The sequence below is a fragment of the Saccopteryx bilineata genome, chromosome 1, assembly GCF_036850765.1.
Source record: "Saccopteryx bilineata isolate mSacBil1 chromosome 1, mSacBil1_pri_phased_curated, whole genome shotgun sequence".
In the NCBI taxonomy this organism is placed as follows: domain Eukaryota; kingdom Metazoa; phylum Chordata; class Mammalia; order Chiroptera; family Emballonuridae; genus Saccopteryx; species Saccopteryx bilineata.
Window position 1 is genome coordinate 157,776,299 of NC_089490.1, and position 15,714 is coordinate 157,792,012.

Sequence of the window (15,714 nt, forward strand, 5' to 3'; positions counted from 1 at the left end):
CAGAATTGTATTATAACCCACTTCTGAGCATGGCCTTCCTAAAGCACCTGTCTTGCTCAGAGACCAAGCCCAAGTCAACCTTGCAGCCTCACAGGCCCCACACCACTGGCCACTTTTCTGGTTTCTGACCTCTTTTACACAGGCCTCCTTTGTGTGGCTGATCTCTTCTGGGAGGTTCCCCAAGCCTATATAACTCCCTCATATTCTGAAGGCTTCTGAAATCAAGGTGTCAACAGGGCCATGTGCCCTCCAGAGGCTCCAGGGAAGGAGCCTTATACTGCCTCCAGCAGTTTCTAGGGGCTCTAAGTCTCAGTTGTAGGCACATCACTGAATTTGTGATCACATGCCATTTTCTCCCTTATCCTCTCTGTCCCTTTTCTGTGTGTCTCTAAAAGGGACATTTATTGGAGTTAAGTCCTACGAGGAAGATCTCGCTTCAAACCCTTAACACCTGCAAAAACCCTTTTTCTAAATAAGGTCGTACTTACAGGCTCAGGAATTAGGAATGTGAATATAATGTTTTGGGGCCCCCCAGTCAGCCCATGACGCCATCTGAAACTTGGACAAAAGACAAAAGGCTGCTGGCAAGGCCTTCATGATTGCAGCAGGCTCCCCAGGGGCTTCATGGTCAACAAGGCTTAGAGCTCGGTATTGACAGATCCTTGCCCCTCATTTATTTAGGGACAGGCCAGCCTCCTGGTTTTGTCTTCCTTTTTCTTCTCCTGCTTTCTCCCATCCTAATCTTGCCTGCCAGCTGCTTCCCTCATGAATGATTCAGGATGAGAGCGCCTGCCCACGTGCTCACCTTGCAATTGTTTGATAATTTTGAAAATGATACTCCATGGCAGGAGCAAGGGAGGTGGGTGGGAGCCAGATGAGGGTGGAGGGCTGGTATCCTGGGCTCTGGTGGGAGGGACCTTCAGGGCCTCAGTCCTCTCCTCACATCAGATGGGATTTGGGGGGATAGTGCCTCAGTTTATCCCTTTGTCAAACAGGGACAGGTCTAGGCCGATCCTTCTTTTCCTCCCATGGACTTACCTTCCTGTGAATGGAGATAGCTTAATAGTTTTGGATCTAGTCACGTTTGTTTATTCATTGCCTTGATTACAAAAGCCATGTGAGGTGGTTCCAGGCCTTGGACAAGTAACTCCACACCTCCCCTCCTTTTAAAGGCTTTACATTATCTTTGACCTTTTTTCCACATTTCTTTTAGCTGAGCTGGAGAGTTGGGAGGTGGGATCAAAGAGGCTACTCCCAGCCCCTCCACACTGAAGCCCCTTCCCCCACCCCAGCTGGGTGGCCTGGAGCCACTCCTGGACTTTCTGAAACTCCCTCTGGCCTAAGAATATTCTGAATCTGCCTCTAGCCTAGGTCCATCATGGAATAGCAGACTCCAGACTTTGATTCAGTCCCCATCCTCCAGTTAGCCCCAGGCCTCTTCCTCTACCATCCCTGCCAGGCACTGTCCAGCCAGCAGGACCCTGTCTGGGGAGGAGGATCCTCAAGGTGCTTCCCTTGAATTGTCATGGTCACCTCTAAGGGTCTTATCCTAGACCAGGGGTCCCCAAACTTTTTACACAGGGGGCCAGTTCACTGTCACTCAGACCATTGGAGGGCCGGACTATAAAAAAAACTATGAACAAATCCCTATGCACACTGCACATATCTTATTTTAAAGTAAAAAAACAAAATGGGAACAAATACAATATTTAAAATAAAGAACAAATTTAAATCAACAAACTGACCAGTATTTCAATGGGGACTCTGCTCCTCTCACTGACCACCAATGAAAGAGGTGCCCCTTCCGGAAGAGCGGTGGGGGCCGGATAAATGGCCTCAGGGGGCCGCATGCGGCCCGCGGGCCGTAGTTTGGGGACCCCTGTCCTAGACCCTACATCCTGGGCTCAGCCTTTCCCCTCGCCCAGCCCTAGGCCCTCAGGCCATCTACAAACTCACTAGCCCTTATCCACGCAAACCAGCCTGGCTTGCCCCTCCCCCCAGGAACCCACCCTCTCCCTGGGCCCTGTCCCTGAGCTAGAGCTGGTTTCCACCTCTAATGCCACCCCACCCCCAGCCTGATCCAGGCCTGCTGGGAGCTCAGCTAGTGTTGGGAGTCTCCCAGTTTTTTTTTTTAACTTTTTTATTTTTTTAATTTTATTTATTCATTTTAGAAAGGAGAGAGAGAGGGAGAGAGAGAGAGAAACAGAGAGAGAGAAGGGGGGAGCAGGAAGCATCAACTCCCATATGTGCCTTGACCAGGGAAGCCCAGGGTTTCGAACCAGCGACCTCAGCATTTCCAGGTCAACACTTTATCCACTGCGCCACCACAGGTCAGGCACGAGTCTCCCAGTTTTAACTCTTTAATCCTCTGAGTGTAAAGTACTATTATTTTCTTTTTCCCAGCCCAGAGAGGTTGAGTCCACTGCCTGAGCCTCTCAGCCTGTAGGATGCCCGCAGGGTTTGACTCAGGCTGCTCTGCTTTCCTGGGGGCTATTAATCTGACTTGTCCAACAAAGGGTTCATGTAGAGTGACCGTCTGACCAAGTGAGACTTCTCCTAGGTATGTGCTCAAGAGAAATAAAACTCACATTCACACAAACACTTGTACAAGCATGTTCACAGCAGCCCAAAAGTGGAAAGAACCTGAGTGGGGACGGATGAATGAACAAGCACAATGTGGTCCATCCTCACAGTGGAATATTACTTGGACATGAGAAAGAATGAAGCACTGACACTTACCATAAAGTCTTCAGGGCCCTTGTCCCTATGATTCCTCAGGGCTGACACTGACCCTGATCCCCTGGCCACTATGCTGATCAGCCTTCTCCACTGGGAAGTCCCTAGCCGAACTGTTCTCTTAGGAGGGGGTTGCCATGTGCAGCCTATGAAGAGCGGTGGGCCAGGGGTGTTTCAAGTGGTCGTAGTGGAGACACAGACCATGGGCCCAAATGGCCCAAGGTCATGTTAGGGCTCCTGCTGGGCACTGGGCTGGGCTTCAGAAAGCCTGGGCCTCAGGGAAGATGGATAATAAACATAAAACTGAGGGCAGCAAACATCAGCAGGCGACTGCAATGGGCCCTGCAGGAAATGGCCAGAGAGAAAAGTAGAAAGGGGCTGGGACGGATTAGGGCAGCCTTGCTGAAGAGCTTCATTTAATTTGAGGGGGGCGGGCCGGCCACTGGAGAGCTAAGCCAAGCGTGGAGGAGAGAACCACAAGGGCCCTGTCATGGGTTGAGTCAGGTCCCAAAGGACATGTCCGTGTTCTGACTCCCAGCATCCATGTGAGTGGGACCTTGCTTGGAAATAGGGTCTGTGCAGGTGTAATTAGTTAAGATGGGGTCACACTGGAGTTGGGTGGCCCTAATGACTGGTGTCCTTATAAGAAGAGGGAAATTTGCACACAAATGGGGAGATCACATGACAAGGGAGGCAGAGGCTGGAGTGATGAGGTCACCCACCCAGGACACCGAGGTTACCAGCAACACTAGCAAGATACCCACTCACAACTCCAGAAAGAACCAGCCTGCTACCACCTTGGTCCCAGATTTCTGGCCTGAACATGGAGAGAGTAAATGTATATTATTTTAAGTCACCCAATTCATAGTTCTTAGTCATGGCAGCCATAGGAAACTCATTCTGCTTTCAAGAAGTGTGGCCAGGTGGGTAGACAGTGGTTGTCCCGCCCGGGCTGGCAGCTTCCCCTGTTGACAGGAAAGTTGGCTTGCTTCCATGGCCCTTGCAAAATTTATGAAAAGGAAGATGTCTTGATAGGGAGAGGGAACGTGAGCTGAGCTGTAAATGATCCCATGACCATCTGTTCACTCAACTGCCTGCCTGTCCACAGGGTCATGGGGCCATGAACACTGGCCAAGATGGGGCCAAGCAGGGGCTCTGGGCTACCCAGTGTGTCCTGACCAGGGCAGGTGCACAGACCCCAGTCCTCACTCACCAGGGAGTAGGGACCCTAGCCCCATCTCGGTCACTGCAGCGGAGCCTTTACTACATACAATAAAGCAACTGTTCTCACTGGGAGATTCTTTTTGCCCTGTTGGATACTGGGCAATGTCTGAGGACATCTGTGTTTGTCACACTGGAGGGTGCTCTGGCACGGATTGGGTGGGCACCAGGGATGCTACTCAACATCCCACAATGCCTAGGATGGCCACCCACAGAGAGTGACTGGCCCAGTGTCAGCTGAGTTTAAAACCCTCAGTTCTCTGCAGATGACCCCCCAGAAATTAGACCACACCGTGGGAGAACCTGGAATCCTGGTTAGAAGCTAATTCTGGAAAGATCCAGGCACAGAGGAAAGAATGTGTCACCGGCAGGGAAATAAGACTTCAAGACGTAAGGAAGGAGCAGCCTTGCTTTTCATAACAGATAACATATGAAACCCAAGATAGCCAGCCTCATGGTGGTGAGATTGCTGGCATCAATAGTTTATAACAGGAACAGACACTTAATCTCAAGTCTCAGTCAGCCGGTTTGGATGGCCTCAGAGCCACCTGCCATGTTGAGGCTCCTGACAATCCACCTGGGGTCAGTCCTCATCCCAGTCTGAACACACAAGCATTTGGTGCGCTGGCTCCACAGAAACCACCTTTTCCCGGAATGGAGACACTGTGTCATCAATTTGTTCTTGTTTTGATGGGCCAAGGGGTGGAGGCTGCTTAGGTGCTAATCCAAAAGGAGTTTCTGCTCATAGCAGCCTGGGAGGGTAGGAGGAAGGATAAGGGGCTGTGGCCACTGGCTCCAAGTTCCTTTGTAGTTCTGAATAGACATTTCTGCAGAGAAGGTGGACAAATGACCTACAGGACCATGAGGAGATGCTCAGTACCATGAGCCATGGAGAAAATGCTGGCCAAACCCACAGTGATATGGCACCTTATACCCATAGAATAGCCACTGTTCGCATGTTGGTCATAGGGGTGGACAAAGATTTGGAGAGGTTGAATCCCTAGTCCACAGCTGCTGGGCTGGGAAACTGTTTTCCACAATGGCAGTTCCTCCAAAGGGTAAACATGTAGTTCACTGTCTAACCAGCAATTTCATCTTCCAAGAGAAATCAAAACACACATCCACATAAAACTACCCAAACGTTCACAACAGCATGGTTCACAACAGCCACAAGGTGAGAACAATGGATGTCTATCAATGGATGAATGTGGTCAGTCCATGGATTGGAATATTACTTGGCTGTGAAAAAGAGTGAAGTACATACACTCCAACATAGATGAACCTTGAAAACAAGGCAGTGAGAGATAGCAGACACAAAAGGCCACACAGTATTTGATTCCCTTTATGTGACATGTCCAGAACAGGCAATCCCACAGAGAAAGGAAGTGGATAAGTGGTTGTTGGGGCCTGGGGAGGGGCATGGGTGACTGCTGTTGGGGATAGAGATCTTTCTGAAGGAGGACTTTTTAAAAAATTATTATTGATTTGAGAGAGAGAGAGAGATAGAAAGAAACATTGATTTGTTGTTCCACTGATTTATGCATTCCTTGGTTTTTTGGTGTTTTTTTTTACAGAGACAGAGAGAGGGATAGATAGGGACAGACAGACAGGAACAGAGAGAGATGAGAAGCATCAATCATCAGTTTTTCCTTGCAACGCCTTAGTTGTTCATTGATTGTTTTCTCATATGTGCCTTGACTGTGGGCCTTCAGCAGACCGAGTAACCCCTTACTCGAGCCAGCGACCTTAGGTCCAAGCTGGTGAGCTTTGCTCAAACCAGATGAGCCCGTGCTCAAGCTGGCAAGCTCGGAGTCTCGAACCTGGGTCCTCTGCATCCCAGTCCGACGCTCTATCCACTGCGCCACCACCTGGTCAGGCTCCTTGGTTGATTTTTGTATCTGACCTTACCGGGGATGGAACCCACGACCTTGGTGTATGGGGACAATTCTCTAACTAACTGAGCTATCAGGCCAGGGTAGAAGATTTCTTTTTGTTCCTGAGGCATTTCTACATATTTTTCTTACTGAGTTTAAAATGTATGTATGCTAAATTCCCATTGTACACAATTAGATAACTAAATAAAACTAAAAATTACCTGTAAACTCTGCCCCCTGCAAGTCAACAATAACCACCTTTAATATCAGAGGCCTTCCTTTTATATTTCCTATGTCTATTTATCTTGTGTGGAAAATGAGTGGACATGTAAATGTAGGTATGTGTATATGTACATGTCTGTCTATATATGTATACCATATACATATTTATATATACACATTTAACTTTTTTTTGGTATTTTTTTCTGAAGTAAGAAGCGGAAAGGCAGTCAGACAGACTCCCACATACGCCCGATCAGGATCCACCCGGCATGCCCACCAGGGGGTGATGCTCTGCCCATCTGGGGCATTGCTCTGTTGCGGCTGGAGCCATTCTAGCACCTCAGGCAAGGCCACGGAGCCATCCTCAGCGCCTGGGCCAACTTTGCTCCAGTGGAGCTTTGGCTGTAGGAGGGGAAGAGAGAAACAGAGAGGAAGGAGAGGGAGAAGGTTGGAGAAGCAGATGGGCACTTCTCCTGTGTGTCCTGACTGGGAATCACACGCTGGGCCAATGTTCTACCGCTGGGCCAACCAGCCAGGGTCTACACATTTAACTTTTTAAAAAATTTAATTCATTGATTTTAGAACAAGAGGAAGGTAGAGAAAGAGAGACAGAAACATTGACCTGTTCCGATATGTGCCCTGACGAGCATTGAACCCACAACCTTTGTGTCTCAGGATTTTTTTTTTTTTTTTTTTTACAGGAACAGAGTCAGAGAGAGGGATAGATAGGGACAGACGGACAGGAACAAAGAGAAATGAGAAGCATCCATCATCAGTTTTTCCTTGCGACACCTTAGTTGTTCACTGATTGCTTTCTCATATGTGCCTTGACCGTGGGCCTTCAGCGGACTGAGTAACCCCTTGCTCAAGCCAGCGACCTTGAGTCCAAGCTGGTGAGCTTTTTAAAAATTTTTTACAGAGACAGAGAGAGTCAGAGAAAAGGATAGATAGGGACAGACAGACAGGAACAGAGAGAAATGAGAAGCATCAATCATTAGTTTTTCACTGTGACACCTTAGTTGTTCATTGATTGCTTTCTCATATGTGCCTTGACTGCAGGCCTTCAGCAGACCAAGTAACCCCTTGCTCAAGCCAGCGACCTTGGGTCCTAGCTGGTAAGCTTTTTGCTCAAGCCGGATGAGCCCTCGCTCAAGCTGGCGACCTCGGGGTCTTGAACCTTGGTCCTCTGCATCCCAGTTCGACGCTCTATCCACTGCGCCACTGCCTGGTCAGGCTGTGTCTCAGGATTTCAGGTTTGGTTTTTTTTGGATTTCAAGTTTTGTTTGTTGGTTCGTTATTGATTTTTTTTAGAAAGCGGGGAAGGAGAGAGAGAGAAGAGAAAGGAAGAGAGGCGTGGGAAGCATCAATTCATAGTAGTTGCTTCTTTTTTTTTTTTTTTTAGTAGTTGCTTCTTGTATGCGCCTTGACCAGGCAAGCCCAGGGTTTTGAACCAGCAACCTCAGCATTCCAGGTTAATTTTTTATCCAGTGTGCCACCACAGGCATGTCTGGATATTATGTTCCAAACAACCGAGCTATCTGGCCAGGGATATATATATACACATATATAATACCAATGCTAATAATTTTTAAACATTGGTTAAAAACTTAGTATCATTGTAACCAATTCATGCACCCCTGGAAGAATATAAAATGAACATGCAAAGCTAGCTCCTCAGCCCTATTTCTTGCATATTCCTGCTGTTCCAAGTTCATGCTGTTTGCTCCCAGAAGTTTCCAGGCCTATTTTCCACAACTGAAGTGCATGGGGAGGGTGGAGGGGGTGGGGATTGGGGGGGGTACATTTTTATGTTTTGTAAGGTGGCTCCCAACTGCTATGCATCTTTTATCCTTTGAGTTTTAAATGGTTCTCAGTCCTTTTGTATTCATTTTTCCATGATGTATTTTGCATTTAACAACCAACTTAGTTTCCCACATTAGTATAGCAAAACATTTAAAAACAGAGCTGAAGAGGAAACAAATGTCCCCAATAATCCAGAGGGAACGAACAAGTGTTAGTGTGTTAGAGGGTGTTACATTGAGCAGGAACTTTGAATTTTATTTTGTAAATTTATTCTGTTCACCAAACTGAGACGGGGTAGCCAGGCCAAGTTAGAGCATCTTTCTGATACGCCAAGGTTGTGGATTTGATCCCTGGTCAGGGCACACACAAGAGTCAACCAATGAGCCTAACCAGGCAATGGCGCAGCGGATAGAGTGTCAGACTGGGACACAGAGGACCCAGGTTCAAAACCTCGAGGTTGCCGGCTTGAGCATCCAGCTTGAGCACGGGCTCACCAGCCTGAGTGAGGGGTCGCTGGCTTGAGTCCAAATGTCACTGACTTGAGCAAGGGGTCACTCGCTCTTCTGTAGCCCCCTGGTCAAGGCACATATGAGAAAGCAGTCACTGAACAACTAAGGAGCTGCAACGAAGAATTGATGCTTCTCATCTCTCTCCCTCCCTGTCTGTCTGTCCCTATCTGTCCCTCTCTCTGACTCTCTCTGTATCTGTCAAAAATAAATAAATACATAAAAATTTTAAAAGACTTGCTTCCTTGTTAAGTAGGTTTTCTTTTCTCCCCTTATTTTATATTTTGAAACTTTCCAGATGATATTAGTATTTCTTATGAAACATTATTTTTTAAAATTGTAAAATATTTTTTAAATTAGTTAAGAAAGAAAGAAAGAAAGAAAGAAAGAAAGAAAGAAAGAAAGAAAGAAAAGCCTGACCAGGCGGTGGCGCAGTGGATAGAGCGTCAGACTGGGATGTGGACGACCCAGGTTCAAGGCCCCAAGGTCGCTGGCTTGAGTGTGGGCTCATCTGATTTGAGCAAAGCTCACCAGCTTGGACCCAAGGTCGCTGGCTCGAGCAAGGGGTTACTCGGTCTGCTGAAGCCCCACGGTCAAGGCACATATGAGAAATCAATCAATGAACAACTAAGGAATTGCAACAAAGAATTGATGTTTCTCACCTCTCTCCATTCCTATCTGTTCCTATTTGTCCCTCTGACTCTCTCTGTCTCTTCCACACACACAAAAAAAAGAAAGAAAAAACAAGACAAGAAATAACCTAAAAATAAAATTATAAAATATACATAACATAAAATTAACCTTTTTCACCATTTTCAATCAGACAGGTCAGTGGCTTTAAGTACATTCACGTTGTGCAACTGTCACCAACATCCATCCCCAGAATTTTCTCATCTTCCCAAACTGAAATTCTGGAAACATCTTCAACATGTGCGGTATTGTTGGTGCTGACAGCCTGCAATGAGGGAGCCACTTCTCCACCCCTTGTCCACCATCTCCTTTCTGGGTCCCTGACCTGGGTTTTTGTTTTTTTTTTTAGTATTTATTTATTTATTTATTTACAGAGACAGAGAGTAAGTCAAAGAGAGGGATAGACAGGGACAGACAGACAGGAACAGAGAGAGATGAGAAGCGTCAATCATTAGTTTTTCATTGCGCGTTGCAACACCTTAGTTGTTCATTGATTGCTTTCTCATATGTGCCTTGACCGCGGGCCTTCAGCAGACCGAGTAACCCCTTGGTGGAGCCAGCGACCTTGGGTTCAAGCTGGTGGGCTTTTCCTCAAAGAAGATGAGCCCGCACTCAAGCTGGCGACCTCGGGGTCTCGAACCTGGGTCCTCTGTATCCCAGTCCAACGCTCTCCACTGCGCCACCGCCTGGTCAGGCATAACTGACCTGGTTTTTTTGAACTCAGGATGTGCTAGGGACACACAGACATACCCAGTCCCAGTCAAGAAGGACAGGGGGCCTGACCAGGCAGTGGCACAGTGGATAGAGCACCAGACTGAGACACAGAGGACACAGGTTCAAAACCCTGAGGTCACCGGCTTGAGCGCGGGGTCACTGGCTTGAGCATGGGATCATAGACATGACCCCGTGGTCGCTTAGCGTGAGTGGTCACTAACTTGAGCACAAAGATCGCTGGCTTGAGCAAGGGGGTCACTCAATCTGTTATAGCCCCCCATCCCCATCAAGGCACATATGAGAAAGCAGTCAATGAATAACTAAGGAACTGCAACGAAGAATTGACGCTTCTTATCTCTCTCCCTTCCTGTCTGTCTGTCCCTATCTGCCCCTCTTTCTATCCCTGTCTCTGTCACATACACAAAAAAAGGACAGGGTCAGGCACAACATTCTGGCAGCCCCACCTCACATTCCAGAGGAGGTAGGAGTCCTCCCTAAACCAGGTGACCTGGAACCTGCCACCTTGCGCCCTTTGGAGTCTCCAGAACCCGGACCTCTGACCAGCCCAATGCCCAGGGGTCTCCCTGTCAGAACAGCAAAGTTCAACGAATAATAAGAAAAACCCGGAAAGACTTAAGCTGACAACAACCCTTCCCTAAAATCTGCATCTTTATTTTTTGAAGAAAGCCACATTCACTGCCCTAGCTTCTCTGATCAGCTAACAGAGTTTAAATTTCTGGGCATGATCTTGGAAGAAAATTCTAGAATTAGTTGGGCAAGCACAGGCTCCTTCCTTTTTTGCTGAAGATAAAACAGGTCCAAACATAAAAACAAACATACCAAATGCTGGTGTTTATCTCCAAAGCATGGAATGTTGTGTCATTTCCAGACATTGTATAGAGTTCCGGGAGAGGGGCCGACATAATCAGGCCAACGCTTAAAAATACTGCTCTTAAAATGCTTGTTTTCCACCCTGTGAAACTTTTGTCTCTGAAACCTTCCACAAGTTCTTTCATATCCAAGAATTCAAACCCAGAGGGGCTCCCCACGCAGACCCCCAGATTCCCCTTACAGCAAAGTTGCAGGAGAAAACAATCTCGAGGCCAGTAAAGACAGAAAAATTCCTTAGTGTTAATCATTTTCTTTGCTCCCTCCCACAGAGCAGGGCGGCTGCGGCCTGCAGCAGAGAGCTGGGTGGCCTCAGGTCCCATAGGGTCAGCCATACAGGAAGCGGACCTGGCCACATTCCGAGCGTTCCTTCCTTTGTACTCACTTGTTTGTTTGCTTGTTTTAAATTAGATGCTCCAGGAACTCCTTTTTGTTTTCTGCTGCCACCAGCATTTGGGGACTTTGCATGTCCTTGAACCACCAGCTGGCCCAGCCTTAAGACATGCTAGCACCCTCCCAGACTGTACTCCACAGACACCACACTGAGGTTATTGCTCTAAGTGTGTGCAGTTGGCCTACATGACCCCAGGCCCAAACACCCTGTCAACCACTGGCCACTACAGACCTAGCCACCCATGGCTGACTTGCCTCAGGCTACTTCCCTCCATCAAAACTGTCCACCCTCCAGCCAAGAGAGCTGTGCTTCCCCTACTTTGCTGTTGTGGGGAAGGAGGTCGAAAGAGATTTCTGCCCCTTGCAGGCCAGACTGGATGATGCTTGTAAAGCCAGTAGCCACGGCCACCATTACAGCCGTCTGGCCCATGCAGGTTCGCATTTGATTCAAACAGATGGTAATGAAACAACGGAGCCAAGAACTGTTGGGCCATTAGCTTTAATCCTAGCTTGCACCCAGCGGGCAAGAAATACACACAGTGGGAAAACACTTCCCTTTCCATTCAGGGCTCCCAAAGCCACTGACTTATCTGAGTTTCCTAGAATTAAAGCTCTCTAGCTCACCAGCCTTATTCACCTGTGTTCCCCATCTCCTTCCTTCTCTCTGCACAAACTGGCTTCTCCCTCAGCACTCCGCAATCTTGCCTGCTTCTCCTCTCCTCCATGTGGCCTTTCTCTGCTCTCCTCTAGAATGGGCTTCTCTGCCCCACTTTATAGTATAGAAATCAAAACCTTTAATCCAATATACAGACAAGGAAGTCTCTGATACAAAGTCACTTATCTGAGGCATAATGGGATTCCTCATGAAAGTGCACTACCCCACATCATGCAACAGTCAAGGGTATGGGGAAAAGCTTAGTTTTAAAACTAAACCTTAGGCGCCTGACCTGTGGTGGTGCAGTGGATAAAGCCTTGACCTGGAATGCTGAGGTCACTGGTTTGAAACCCTGGGCTTGCCTGGTCAAGGCACATATGGGAGTTGATGCTTCCTGCTTCTCCCCACCTTCTCTCTCTCTCTCTCTCTCTCTCTCTCTCTCTTCTCTGAAATGAATAAATAAAAACAAACAAAAAAACTAAACCTTAGGCTGTAAGGACCCTGATTGCTTACAGCCTGTCCCCCATACCCAGTGTAAACTATAAGCGAGCAAACATATATATCATATTTACAAACTTATTTGACCAACAGTGCTGGACACCGATGCCTGGATTCAGGGGAGGTGACAGAATTTCAGATACTGGTTTGGCAATGGCCAGCTCTGGAGGCAGACCAAATTCCTGGTGGAAACTGAGGCAGAGGTTAAACTCACTTTCCCAGGTCCTCAGCTGGATCCACCCCATACTGAGTGTATATTTATGTCCCAAGAGCCTGGTGCACACTGGGCTTCTCAGAGAGGGACAGACTGGCCTGGGTCAGGTCTGGGGGTGGCAGGCAATTTTAGGAGCTGTTTGACCACCCTAAGCCTCAATAGTATCTCTAAAGGAGGGACCAGGGTCACCTCGTGTGGAACTTAGATGCCTGGTCTGCTGAGAGTCCTCAACCCCTAAAAAAGGATACCCCCTTCTTTTTTTTTTTCTTTTTTTTTTGTATTTTTGTATTTTTCTGAAGCTAGAAACGGGGAGAGACAGTCAGACAGACTCCTGCATGCGCCCGACCGGGATCCACCCGGCACGCCCACCAGGGGGCGACGCTCTGCCCCTCTGGGGCGTCGCTCTTTCGGGACCAGAGCCACTCTAGTGACTGGGGCAGAGGCCAAGGAGCCATCCCCAGCACCCGGGCCATCTTTGCTCCAATGGAGCCTCACTGTGGGAGGAGAAGAGAGAGAGACAGAGAGGAAGGAGAGGGGGAGGGGTGGAGAAGCAGATGGGCGCTTCTCCTGTGTACCCTGGTTGGGAATCGAACCCTGGACTTCTGCACGCCAGGCCGACGCTCTACCACTGAGCAAACTGGCCAGGGCAGGATACCCTCTTCTTATTTTTATTTTATTTATTCATTTTTAGAGAGGATAGAGACAGAGAGGGAGAGAGAGGAGAGAGAGACAGAGAGAGAGAAGGGGGGGGAGCTGGAAGCATCAACTGCCATATGTGCCTTGACCAGGCAAGCCCAGGGTTTCGAACCGGCGACCTCAGCATTTCCAGGTCAACGCTTTATCCACCGCGCCACCACAGGTCAGGCGGATACCTCCTTATATGACCGTGCTCTCCTCCAGGAAGGAAAGCAGAATAGAACCAGATAACATAGGTCAGTCCTCAGCATGGTCCTGGGCATTCAGGTGGGCTTCAGTTGTTCAAATGAAACTGTTCTCAGGAAACTGGAGAATTAGGGTCTGGTTCAGCCCCAGCAGGTGCTACATTTGGGCCTTTATTGTTACCCAGGTTCATAACTGTTGCCAGCACAAAGCAAGTGCATGATGGATTATCATAAGGTCTGAACAATCTGAGAGTAAAGTTGCTTTGAGGCCTGGCAGAGTAGCTCAGTTGGTTGGTGAGTTGTCCCAATATACCAAGGTTGCAGTTTGATCCCTGTTCCGGGCACATACAAGAAGTAACTAGTGATGAATAAATGAGTGAAACAACAAATTGATGTCTCTTCCCCCCCCCAAATCTCTCTATCTCAAATCAATAAATTAAAATTTTATTTTATTTATTTTTTTTACAGAGACAGAGAGAGAGTCAGGGAGAGGGATAGACAGACAGGAACGAAGAGAGATGAGAAGCATCAATCATCAGTTTTTCATTATGACAACCTTAGTTGTTCATTGATTGCTTTCTCATATGTGCCTTGACTGCGAGCCTTCAGCAGACCGAGTAACCCCTTGCTCGAGCCAGTGACCTTGGGTCCAAGCTGGTGAGCTTTTGCTCAAACCAGATGAGCCCGTGCTCAAGCTGGTGACCTCAGGGTCTCAAACCTGGGTCCTCCGCATCCCAGTCTGACACTCTATCCACTGCGCCACTGCCTGGTCAGGCTAAAAAAAAAATTGATGATATAAATCCTACCATTCTTTTATTTATTTATTTTTTTTTTTTAAATTTTTTTTTCTGAAGCTGGAAACGGGGAGAGACACTCAGACAGACTCCCGCATGCGCCCGACCGGGATCCCCCCGGCACGCCCACCAGGGGCCACCCTCTGCCCCTCCGGGGCGTTGCTCTGCCTCGACCAGAGCCACTCTAGCGCCTGGGGCAGAGGCCAAGGAGCCATCCCCAGCACCCGGGCCATCTTTGCTCCAATGGAGCCTCGGCTGCGGGAGGGGAAGAGAGAGACAGAGAGGAAGGAGGGGGAGGTGGGGAAGCAGATTGGCGCTTCTCCTATGTGCCCTGGCCGGGAATTGAACCCGGGTTCCCCGCACGCCAGGCTCATGCTCTACCGCTGAGCCAACCGGCCAGGGCCCCTACCAGTCTTTTAAAAAGAAAAGTTGCACTGAACAAGAATCTTTTTTAAGTTCATTATTTAATTTTTATTGATTAATTTGAGAGAGAGAAACATCAATTTCTTTTTTTTATTAAGTGAGAGGAGAGGAGGCAGAGACAGACTCCCGCTAATGCCCCAACAGGGATCCACACGGCAAGGTCCCTATGGGGTGATGCTCTGCCAATCTGGGTGCTGCTCTGCTGCTCAGCAACCAAACTTTTTCTTATTGCTTGAAGTGGAGGGCACGGAGGCCTCAGTGCCCATGGCCAACTTGCTCCATGCTGTGGGAGGAGAGGAGAAGAGAGAGAATGAAGTGGTGGGAGGGATGGAGCAGCAGATGGTCGCCTCTCCTGTGTGCCCTGACTGGGAATCGAACTCTGGACTTCCACATGCCAGCTGACACTCTACCACTGAGCCAACCACCAGAGCCATATTGATTTCTTGTTACACTTATTTATGCATTCATTAGTTCGTTCGTTCTTTTTTTTTTTTTTAAAGATTTTATTTATTCATTATAGAGAGGGGATGGGGGGGAGGAGCAGGAAGCATCAACTCTCATATGTGCCTTGACCAGGCAAGCCTAGGGTTTTGAACCAGCAACCTCAGCGTTTCCAGGTTGATGCTTTATCCACTGCACCACCACAGGTCAGGCTCTTTCTTTCTTTCTAAGAGAGAGACAGTCAAGGACAGACAGGCAGGAAAGGAGATAGATGAGAAGCATCAGTTCTTTTTATTTACTTATTTTTATTTATTTATTTTTGTGACAGAGAGAGGGACAGATAGGGACAGACAGACAAGAAAGGAGAGAGATGAGAAGCATCAATTTTTTGTTGTGGCACCTTCGTTGTTCATTGATTACTTTCTCATATGTGCCTTGACCAGGAGGCTACAGCAGATTGAGTGACCTCTTGCTCAAGCCAGTGACCTTGGGCACAAGCTGGTGAGCCTTGCTCAAACCAGATGAGCCCGCGCTCAAGCCAGTGACCTCGGAGTTTTGAACCTGGGTCCTCTGTGTCCCAGTCGAACGCTCTATCCACTGCACCACCGCCTGGTCAGGCGAGAAGCATCAGTTCTTCAATGCAGCACCTTAGTTATTCATTGATAGCTTTCTCATACGTGTTTTTTTGTTTGGTTTTTTTTTTTTTTTTTGCATTTTTCTGAAGCTGGAAACAGGGAGAGACAGTCAGACTCCCGCATGCG